We start from the raw sequence: 10596 nt of genomic DNA on the forward strand, positions 1-10596 counted from the left end.
CCTAGATGATGAAATGGGATAGGGCTGTCTCTAAGGACTAAAAAAAAGTAAGAAGAATTAGAGAAGAATTCCCCACAACCTGTGGATACTCCCAGTATTTAGAGTTTGGGAAAGTTCAGAAGAACCAACAAAAAGAACCAAAAAGGAACTACTAGTTAAATAAAGAGAACCAAGAATGGATATCTTGAAAGGCAAATAAAGAAAACACATCAAGAAAAGCATTCATTTAAAAAAAGAGTCAAATTCTACTGACAGATAAACTAAGGGTTGAGAATTCATTATTAGATTTATTGATAATGACACTGAAAATAGGATACACAGTCCTGACTGAAATAAACTTAACTGAGACTAGAAAAACAAGATGTGGAAATGAAAGGCAATAAACAAACAGAAAACTCAAGGGGTTTTATAGTGAAAGAAGGTGAAAATATACTGGCATGTTGAGGAGGCTGTGGTATCAAAAACAAATAATATTTTATGAATTATTTTCTAATTCTACTGTAAGTAGCTAATGAGTTAAGCTTGGTTCTGTAGCTCAAAAGAAAATTTGTGACTAGAGAAATATAGCTCTGGTTGAAACATATTGCTTATACACTGCTTGTCCTATAAAATAGAACATTATAAAATAGGATATTTGTTGTTGTTTAGCCACTTCAGTTGTATCTGACTGTTTATGGACTGTAGCCCACTAGACTCCTCTGTCTATGGGATTTCCCAGTTAAGAATACTAGAGTGGGTTACCACTTCCTTCTTTGGGGGACGACCCAAGGATCAAACCTGTGTCTCCTACATTGGCAGGCAGATTCTTTATCACTGAGCCACTAGACAAGCCCAAAATAGAATATACTTCAGAGTAAACATTCATCACTACGTGTTTTTTTCCTTCTACTTCCTTTTCCTTTTCTCACATGTTTTCACCACTGAGCTTAACAATCTCTCACCAATCTTAAGCTGACAGGACAATTGTGTGACAGGCATGTTGCAGCATAATTTTTCTCTACTTATTTTAAGGTAGGCATATGGGTAAACAAGCTAGAATTTGGGGGCCCCAGCCAATCACAATCCAAGTAAGGAAAAAATTCAACAGCATAATTTCCTGTCCATACCCCCCTGAAGAAGAGTGTCAAATGAGATCAATGAAAAAGAATCCCTCAGGGGAACATTTAAGAAGTGGGTTGTCTGTGCTAATCCAAAGTGGTCAAATGATATAATGGGTTAAAACAATTAAAAGCATGGTTCGCAAAATCTTTTGAACATTTTAAACTTATCAAGTGGGAGAATCACATCTCTATGAATAGTAATTAGGTGTTTCTGTTGTCAATGACGCCAAGAAACTGGTTGGTATTGTTCAACTTAAAAGGTAGAGTGCTCAAGTTAGTAAATTATAGTTGATGAATTAAAACCCTGTCACATGTTTATATAATAGTTTCATTATTTAATAATATTTAAAGTCCATTAGAAGAAAGTATCATGTAGTGGTTACTAATCCAGGCATTGTGGTATTATAATCTTGGTTGGAATAATATTCCTCAGAAAAATAAATATTATTATTATTGTAAGAAATATAATAAAGAATGTAGTATCAACAATATAAGTAGTCTTACCTCTGCTTTTTATCATTTCAACTCTAACTACATTTGTTGAAAAGATGTCAGCACAAATGCATCTTATTTGTTGATTCAGCCTTTATGCTGTTTGCAAAATAGGAAATAACAACTTACTACTTGCTTGAAGAAGACAATTATAATTTGAATGTTATTAAACCACTGAAATATACAAAGATGGATATTTCACTGCCCTCTGTACAAATTAAATAAAGACTTGCCTGCCCACTAGGATTTGTGTTAAGCAATGGCCAGGTTTATATTCATTATTTTTAGTAAATTATACATTTATTAATTATTGAAATGGTACTATGAAGGTAGAATTATTTGGATGAAACTTTAAATGACAAAATTTAAATCTAGTATTATTCACAAATAAGCATTTAAATATGAGAAGAAACAACATTTTTAAGAGACTTAACAAAATGTTACTTTCTACTTGAATTCTGTAATTTACAGTTTTCTTTTTTTAAATTACTTTTATTTTACTTTATGTTATTTAAGCTTAAATTCAAGCTGAAAGAAAAGTGTATCCAGTAATGTGGATTATTTACTATTTATTCCTGAAATTTATTTTCAATGTAATCTTTCAGTCTCAGGAAGTATTGTAATGATACTCTGCTTTCTTTAAATTCGTAAGGTAATCCATAACTATACTTACAATTTACCCAAGTTATACCTATAATTGCTGTATTATTGAGCTACTAGTCATTTGTGGTTACTGAGTACCTGAAATACTGATGGTCAAAACTGAGATGTGCTGTAACTGTGAAATACACACTGGGTTTCTAACTTTTTGCATGAAAAAATGTAAATTATGTCATTAATAACTTTATACTTGTTACATGTTAAATAGTAATATCTTAGGTATATTTGGCTAAATAAAATGTGGTTAATTCAAGTTTACAGAGTCTCTTCTTATTTTTTTAATGTGGTCATTAAAGTTTTTTAATTAAAGACATACATATATTCTGGCTGGCTAAATTCTAAGGTAGTCCCCAAGATCCTAGCCTCTGGTATACAAACACCCTCTTCCGGATAATCAATTAAGCATAAATCTAGATGACACTTTAAAGGGATTTTGTAGGTGTTTAAGGTCCTAAATCAGGAGAAGGAAATGGCAACCTACTCCAGTACTCTTGCCTGGAGAATTTCATTGACAGAATAGCCTGGCAGGCTCCAGTCCAGGGGCTCACAAAGAGTTGGACATGACTGAAGCAACTTAGCAAAGTCACAAATCTGTTGATCTTAAGAAAGAGAGATGGTTGAAGTGGGCTTGACCTAATTATGTGAGCCCTTTATTTCCTGCACTTGGTTACAGAAAAGGACATCTGAAATGTTCTCTGTCTGACCTGAAAGAAAGTAAACATCCTTGCTCTGAAATGACTGTGAGAAGTGTCTTTGGTGGAGACACGATTCAGTCTACAGCAGATGGTACATGGTAAGGAACTGCCTGTAAGCAGCTGAAAATCGTCCCTGCTTGATACCTAGCAGGAAAACAACCTCAGTCCTATAACTTCTAGGAATTAAAAAAAGTAAGTTTGGAAGAGGATCCTAAGGTCTAGATGAGAAACATAAGTATGGCTTAACCCAATGATTTTAGCCGAGTGAGACCCTGAGCATAATGTTTAGCCCAGTGAGACCCAAAGAAGAATATTTTATTGTTCCCAGATTTCCTACCTACAGACATAATGAAAATAAATAGATGTTTTTTAAACTGCTGAGTTTGTGGTAATTTGTTATGCAGCAAGAGAAAATAATGCATGCAGCTCATATTTCATCAAACAGTAGTTACCCAACAGTGACAATTCTAGGTATGATGTGGTTAGAAAAACTGTAAAAGTCTTCAGTGATATCCTCAACTTAAAGGTGGTTTTGAAAATGGAGTGGCTTCTTCCCTAATATCTCTCTCCTGATTCTTTATTCATCAAACATATGCATAATATTTTCATGGGGTAGTTACTGGGAACTGCAGTGTAAAAAAGCTATCATCTTGTACTCATGGAAATCAATATATAAAATCTATTTTGAATGATATAATGTAAACAATCTTTGCTTTATAATTCATATTTTAATGTGTACAATTGCATTTAGCTACCTTTCATTCCTAAACTCAACCAGTTCAATATAAAAATTAATTGTATTTAACTAACCACAGCTTATTAAAATGGAAAAACAAGAAACAGATTAATCCAGACCTTCTTTAAGTGCACCAGTTAATAATTTCTACAAAAATCTATTATGAAAGTCATTTGGACATTAGAGAAATTTTTATAACTTTAGGTGCATGAAAGCTAGCCTTGAAGAAGCTGCTGCTGCTGCTGCTAAGTCGCTTCAGTTGTGTTCGACTTTGTGTGACCCCAGAGACGGCAGCCACCAGGCTCCCCTGTCCCTGGGATTCTCCAGGCAAGAACACTGGAGTGGGTTGCCATTTCCTTCTCCGATGCATGAAAGGAAAAGTAAAAGCTACCTCTCCACAAACTTCCATTCCAGTGACATTCTTAAAATTAATGCAAGAGCATTAGGAAATGTCTCCAAAAGTATCTGCTTATGCAAAAAGTCATGAAAGAAAGAAATTGGAACTAGCAGTTTTTACCACAAGATTAGAGGGCAGAATCAGTAAATATGAATCCAACTCAGGAGAGTCACAAACTGACCATTCTACAGATGGTTTAGAGAGCAACCAGCTCAGATAATAATTAGAAAATGGAGAACGCTGGTAGGATCAGGGAAATACTAGTAACTGGGATAAAAATGGTAGCATTTCATGCCTTCAGGATATAAAGATTTATTAATTTTAAAAAAAAGTAGTTGAGTAAAAACTCAAGGAGGAGGGGGTGTTTTACAAAGCTAAAGAAGCACATTAAAATGCTTCCTGTCTTACCAATGGATGGAATATCAAGAGAAGTGAATCTATTTGAAATTAATTTTACACTAATTACATTTAGAATGGTCCTTGGTTAGAGACAAGGCTTCCTTTGTCTCTTGTGGCTCAGCTGGTAAGGAATCCGACTGCAGTGCAGGAGACCTGGGTTCGATCTCCGGGTTGAAAGGTCCCCTGGAAAAGGGAAAAGCTGCCCAGTCCAGTATTTGGGCCTGGAGAATTCCATGGACTGTATAGTCCATGGGGGTGCAAAGAGTCAGACACGACTCTGCGACTTTCATTTTCACTTTCACTTAGTGAGAGAAACTGAACACAGAGAAGAATGTGTACTACTAATTTAGTTTTCATGGTTATAATAATGTAAACTCTATTTGTTGCCTTACATCTTTTGACTTAGCTTCCCAGACAGAGCTTCCCAGGTGGCTCTAGTGGTAAAAAAAAAAACCTATCTGCCAATGCAGGTCAGACATAAAACAAACCAGTTTTATTCCTGGATCAGGGAAGGCCCCTGGAGAAAGGAATGGCAATCTACTCCAGTATTATTTTTTTCTAATTTATTTATTGTTTAATTGAAGGATAATTGCTTATCAGAATTTTGTTGTTTTCTGTCAAACCTTAACATGAATCAGCTGTAGGTGTATGTGTATATATATATATATATACACATACATATATATAGGTATATATATATACCTTCCCTCTTGAGTCTCCCTCCCATCTCCCTCCAATGGACAATCCCATGGACAGAGGAGCCTGGCAGGCTGTAGTTCATAGGGTCGTACAGAGTCGGACATGACTGAAGGGACTCAGCACAGCACAGCAAGGACAGAGAATAAATATATTGATGTCTGATTTTCAGATAAGTAAAATGACATCAAACTTTAAAAGGTAAAGGTGTACATAGTATAAGATACTGAATTAAACACTTGTAATTAGAAGTATTATAGAAGACTGCTGTTACTCAGATGGAAATCAAGAAAACAATAATACAAAAGAAAAACACAGGACTATAGCATATTTTCTGAAAGCTTAGAGGTAACAAAAAGTTAAGATGATATTAAACTGTAAATGTCATTCATTGGTGGTATGAATCGAAGTGAAAATGGAAAGTAGTCAAAAGAATTATTTAAGTTCTCATCTTTTATAAAGAATAAATAACTTTTTTGCAACAGGTTTGCTGCCAGGACACAGGTGTCATGAAAACCGCCATTAAACCTAAGCAAACATGGGAAAGGAAGAGACCCACATCATCATTGTTGTCACTAGATACGTAGATTCAGGGAAGTCTACCATGACTGGCCATCTGATCTACAAATGTGGTGGGATTGACAAGAAAACAATTAAAAGTTCAAGAAGGAGGCTGCTGAGATGTGAAAGGGCTCCTTCATGTATGCCTGGGTCTTGGACAAACTGAAAGCTGAACGTGAGTGTGGTATCACCACTGATATCTCCCTGTGGAAATTCGAGAACCAGCAAACACTATGTGGCCATCATTAATGTCCCAGGACACAGGGGCTTCATCAAATACATGATTACAGGCACATCCCAGGCTGGGTGTGCTGTCCTGATTGTTGCTGCTGGTGTTGGTGAATTTGAAGCTGGTATCTCCACAAAAGGGAAGACCTGTGAGCATGTCCTTCTGGCTTTCATTCTGGATGTGAAACAACTAATTGTTGGAGTTAACAAAGTGGATTCCACCAAGCCATGCTACAGCCAGAAGACATAGGAGAAAATTGTTAAGGAAGTCAGCACCTATATTAAGAAAACTGGCTACAATCCTGAGACAGCAGCATTTCTGCCAATTTCTGGCTGGAATGGTGACAACATGCTGGAGCCAAGTGCTAACATGCCATGGTTCAGGAGATGGAAAGTCACCCACATGGATGTCAATGCCAGTGGAACCACCCTGCTTGAAGCTCTGGATTGCATCCTGCCACCAGCTTGCCCAAGTGACCAGCCCTTGTATTTGCCCCTCCAAGATGTCTATACAATTGGTGGCATTGGTGCTGCCCCTATGGGTTGAGTGGAGACTGGTGTTCTCATACTTGGCCTGGTAGTCACCTTTGCTCCGGTCAGTGTAACAACTGAAGTCTGTTGAAATGCACCATGAAGCATTGAGTGAAGGCCTTCCTGGGGAGTGTGGGCTTCCATGTCAAGAACGTGTCTGTCAGAGATGTTTGTCATAATATTGTGGCTGGCGACAGCAAAAGTGACTCACCAATGGAAGCAGCTGGCTTCACAGCTCAGGTGATCATTTTGAACCATCCACGCCAAATCAGTGCTGGATAGGCCCCTGCACTAGATTGTCACACAGTTCACATTGCTTGCAAGTTTGCTGAGTTGCAGGAGGAGATTGATCATTGTTCTGGGGAAAAGCTAGAAGATGGCCCCAAACTCTTGAAATTTGGTGATGCCACCATTGTTGATATGGTTCCTGGCCAGCCCATGCGTTTTGAGAAGTTTTCTGACTATCCTCCCCTGGGCCATTTTGCTGTGTGTGACATGAGACCGACAATTGCCGTGGGTGTCATCCAAGCAGTGGACAAGAAGGCAGCTGGAGCTGGCAAGGTCACCAAGTCCGCCCAGAAAGCTCAGAAGGCTAAATGAATATTACTCCCAATACCTGCTGCCCCGGTCTTAATCAGTGGTGGAAGAATGGTCTCAGAACTGTTTGTCTCAACTGGCCATTGAAGTTTAATAGTAAAAGACTGGTTAATGATAACAATACATCATAAAACCTTCAGAAGGAAAGGAGAATGGTTTGTGGACCATATGCTTTGTGTGTGGCAGCTTTAAGTAATTAATTAATTTTTAAAATTAATTAAATTAACTTTAAAATTAATACTTTTTAATGGAAGCAACTTGACCAAAAATCTGTCACAGAGTTTGAGACCCATTAAAAAAAAAAAAGTGTGTCTGGACCTACTGTATAGCATGGGGAACTCCACTCAGTGCTATGTAATGGTCTATATAGGAAAAGAATCTAAAAAAAGAGTGGATATATGTATAACTGATTCTCTTTGCTGTATACGTGAAACTACACAACATTGTAAGTCAACTATACTCCAATAAAAAATTTAAAAATAATAATAATAATAAAAAAAGAAACCTGTGTCTTATTTTGGTCAACTTTGTAACTTCCTATAGTATTACTTTGGAAAGAATTTTTCATAACCTATTTCTGGTGAAACCATTTTCTATTTATGGGTTTGTAGTTCTGATGGAGAAGGAAGTGGCAACCCACTCCAGTGTTCTTGCCTGGAGAATCCCAGGGACGGCGGGGCCTGGTGGGCTGCCGTCTATGGGGTCACACAGAGTCAGATACGACTGAAGCAACTTAGCAGCAGCAGCAGCAGTTCTGAAGTGGAGCTTCAGGTTTGTTAACCTTGTGTTGAGAACTCATCTGTTTTAAGAAGCATCTTGAGAAACATTGATGTAACACTTTACAGGTTAGGATAGATGAGTAAAGAATAACTATTTTATATGTAAACAAGTGTGTAAGGTCAGATTCCATAGTGTAAAAGTTCCTGTTGCATTTGCTTTCCTGGATCGCTCATCCTGGGAAAGCCAGCTGCCATGTCATGAGGACACTCAAAAGGCTATGCAGAAAGGGTGACGAGCTGACATCTCCTGCCATCAGCCAACATCAACTTGTCATTGCTTATGCCATTAGTTAGAAAAACAGAAGGACTCCAAGTGGCCCAAACTAGTTTGTTTTAGCCCCAGCTAATAACAACATGATATTTTGCTACTTTTGAGCCATCACGTTTATTTTCCCTCTTTGTTTTTGGACAAAACTGAGGATGACAGACAAATAAGGATGCAGGAATATATGAATTCCTAAAAAAATTATCCACCTCATCTTGACATTTACTTTGCATATGTTCCAATATAACAATACTTGGAATTCTAGATAGTTTATGAATGAAACAAATTAAACATCTGTTAACACCCCCAAGTAATTATTTATAATTTGGAGATATCAATATTTTGGCAAAAATTTAAAATATATTTATGTGTGAGGTGAGTTGAGTTCAAGCAATTCTTTTGATTTTGAAAACTCCAAAATAATTATTTTCAGACATCTTCAGCATAGGCTTCATGTTTTCGACTTTCACTATCTATGAAAGTAAACACTTTTACTTTGAAATTCTGGAATAGGTTTTATTTATCCTATTTAAGATAGGATAAGTATTTCATCAAAATTATTATTAAAGATTTATTATTATTAAAGATTTAAGAGCTCTTGTAAAACAACTTGTATATAAGTGAAAATAAAATAAATCTAGGTGAATTCCTTCAGATTTATTTTATTTTCACTTGTATACCAGTGAATTCCTTTAGGGTCACTAAATAGTGAGAACTGAACCACTTCACAACACTAAACAACAATACCACTACTACATTGACATCTACAGTAAATAAATCACTGATCAGGTCATGTATTTTGATTTACAGATAAACACCAATTTCTATTCCAGAAATATCACCTAACAGCTTACACTGAAAATTTAAAGGTAAGCAAGAAACTTTTAAGAGTATCTCTAACACAGAGCTGAATCAAGTAAAGCATCGTTTTCCTCATCTCCAACAGCCAACCAAACTTTGGAAACAATCCAACTTTATCCATTGTTAGTATCACTTAGTTCAGATTCAGCATCATCTCTGGATTTAGGTTCCTAGCAAGCCTTTCTATGTCTAGAAATAGCCACTGAAGAATATGGTTCAACACATCCCTTGGATGCTTAAATATGATCCCTGATGAAAATCCTATAATGATTGTCTATTTTCCTGATGCCTATTTCACTGTGCACCAAATTCCTTAATATTGTAGCAAGTCCCCTTGTAACTTATAACTTAGCCTCTCACTCTCTTTCACAACTTAAAATTTACTTGCAGCTACTCAATTGTGCAATGCTACACTAATCTCAAAGAGATTACTCATTTTGTTCTCTCTTTGCCTGCAGTGCCCTTCAGTCAACCCACCCCACTAGGACCTAGGTAACCTCTCCTCCTCTGTAAGACTGTAAGAGTATGAGAGTCATTGGTGTGTGTGTGTGTGTATGGGTGTGTTTGGTGTGGGAAGGGGATTTTCATTCCTTAAATTTTAAACTGTTTGGTAAATTTTTGTTTGCAGACTATGACAAGTAGATTGACTCAATACCTTGTCCTGTCTATTTATTCACATTTAACTGTTTATTATGCATTGTTTCACATTTGTTATTTTCCTACATATTGTTCTATCTCTGTATGCCACTATAGCCAGGCTCATTTCTATATAATTACATCTCAAGGTGATTATTTTCAGAGAACTAAACTAATAGCCAAAATAATTTAAGTTAAAGGTATCCCTCAAATGTTGAGAAAACTGCCCCCAGGAGCTTAGTCCTGGTGTTTATAGTATTTTGAAAATGTACAAGAAGTCCATAATGGCCCAGAAATGTGTAATGATCAAAATAATTACATTTTATTCAAAGAGAGATCTGATTTAAAATAATAAAACTTGATCCAATGCAAAATAATCACACATTATCTTTGTGATATGTTGCCTTCTTAGCAAAGGAAAAGAAACTCTACAATTTATGATACTCTTGTATCAACCTTCTCTCCATGTCAGAAGAAAAGATGAATATACAAAGTATTCCTTTATTTAATTATTTCATCAGCATCAACTATTTTACAAACTTTTCCCTTACATTTCATCTCAAATGCCTGATCTTCTCTATGATCCTATGGTCAAAAATTAAACAAATTTAAACATAACTTGAAATTGGTTAGTCATAGCCGCTCAGTTAATCTCTTAACCAACTTCATGAATATGCTGACTCTCGTCCTGTAGGCTCTCTGAACTCTCTGAAGTTCAAACTGTCCAAATTTCTTGACTGAGACTTGAAACAACCTTCTAAGGAATTAATATTTTCTGTCCTAAATACTCCAGCAAATCAGTATTCCTTAATAGTATGATAATACCAACTGTTCCTTAAATCTCTTCAACAATTATCCTTCAACTTTTTTTTTTTTTAATAAAGCCTAAACTTTTTATCAAGGTATACAAAAACCCTTTAACTATTTGTTCCTAGGCAACTTATCCAGAACTATCTTCCCTTT

General features: G+C 36.1%; 1 pseudogene; it reads left to right on the forward strand.

Moving 5' to 3' along the window:
• The first annotated feature begins 5713 nt into the window (after positions 1 to 5713).
• LOC147373874 (elongation factor 1-alpha 1 pseudogene) lies at positions 5714 to 7245 on the forward strand (annotated as a pseudogene).
• The last annotated feature ends 3351 nt before the right edge of the window (positions 7246 to 10596 follow it).

The sequence above is a fragment of the Bos grunniens genome, chromosome 4 (assembly GCF_055505025.1).
Source record: "Bos grunniens cultivar Pamir isolate PY7600 chromosome 4, Bosgru_T2T1.0, whole genome shotgun sequence".
NCBI classification, from domain to species: Eukaryota; Metazoa; Chordata; class Mammalia; order Artiodactyla; family Bovidae; genus Bos; species Bos grunniens.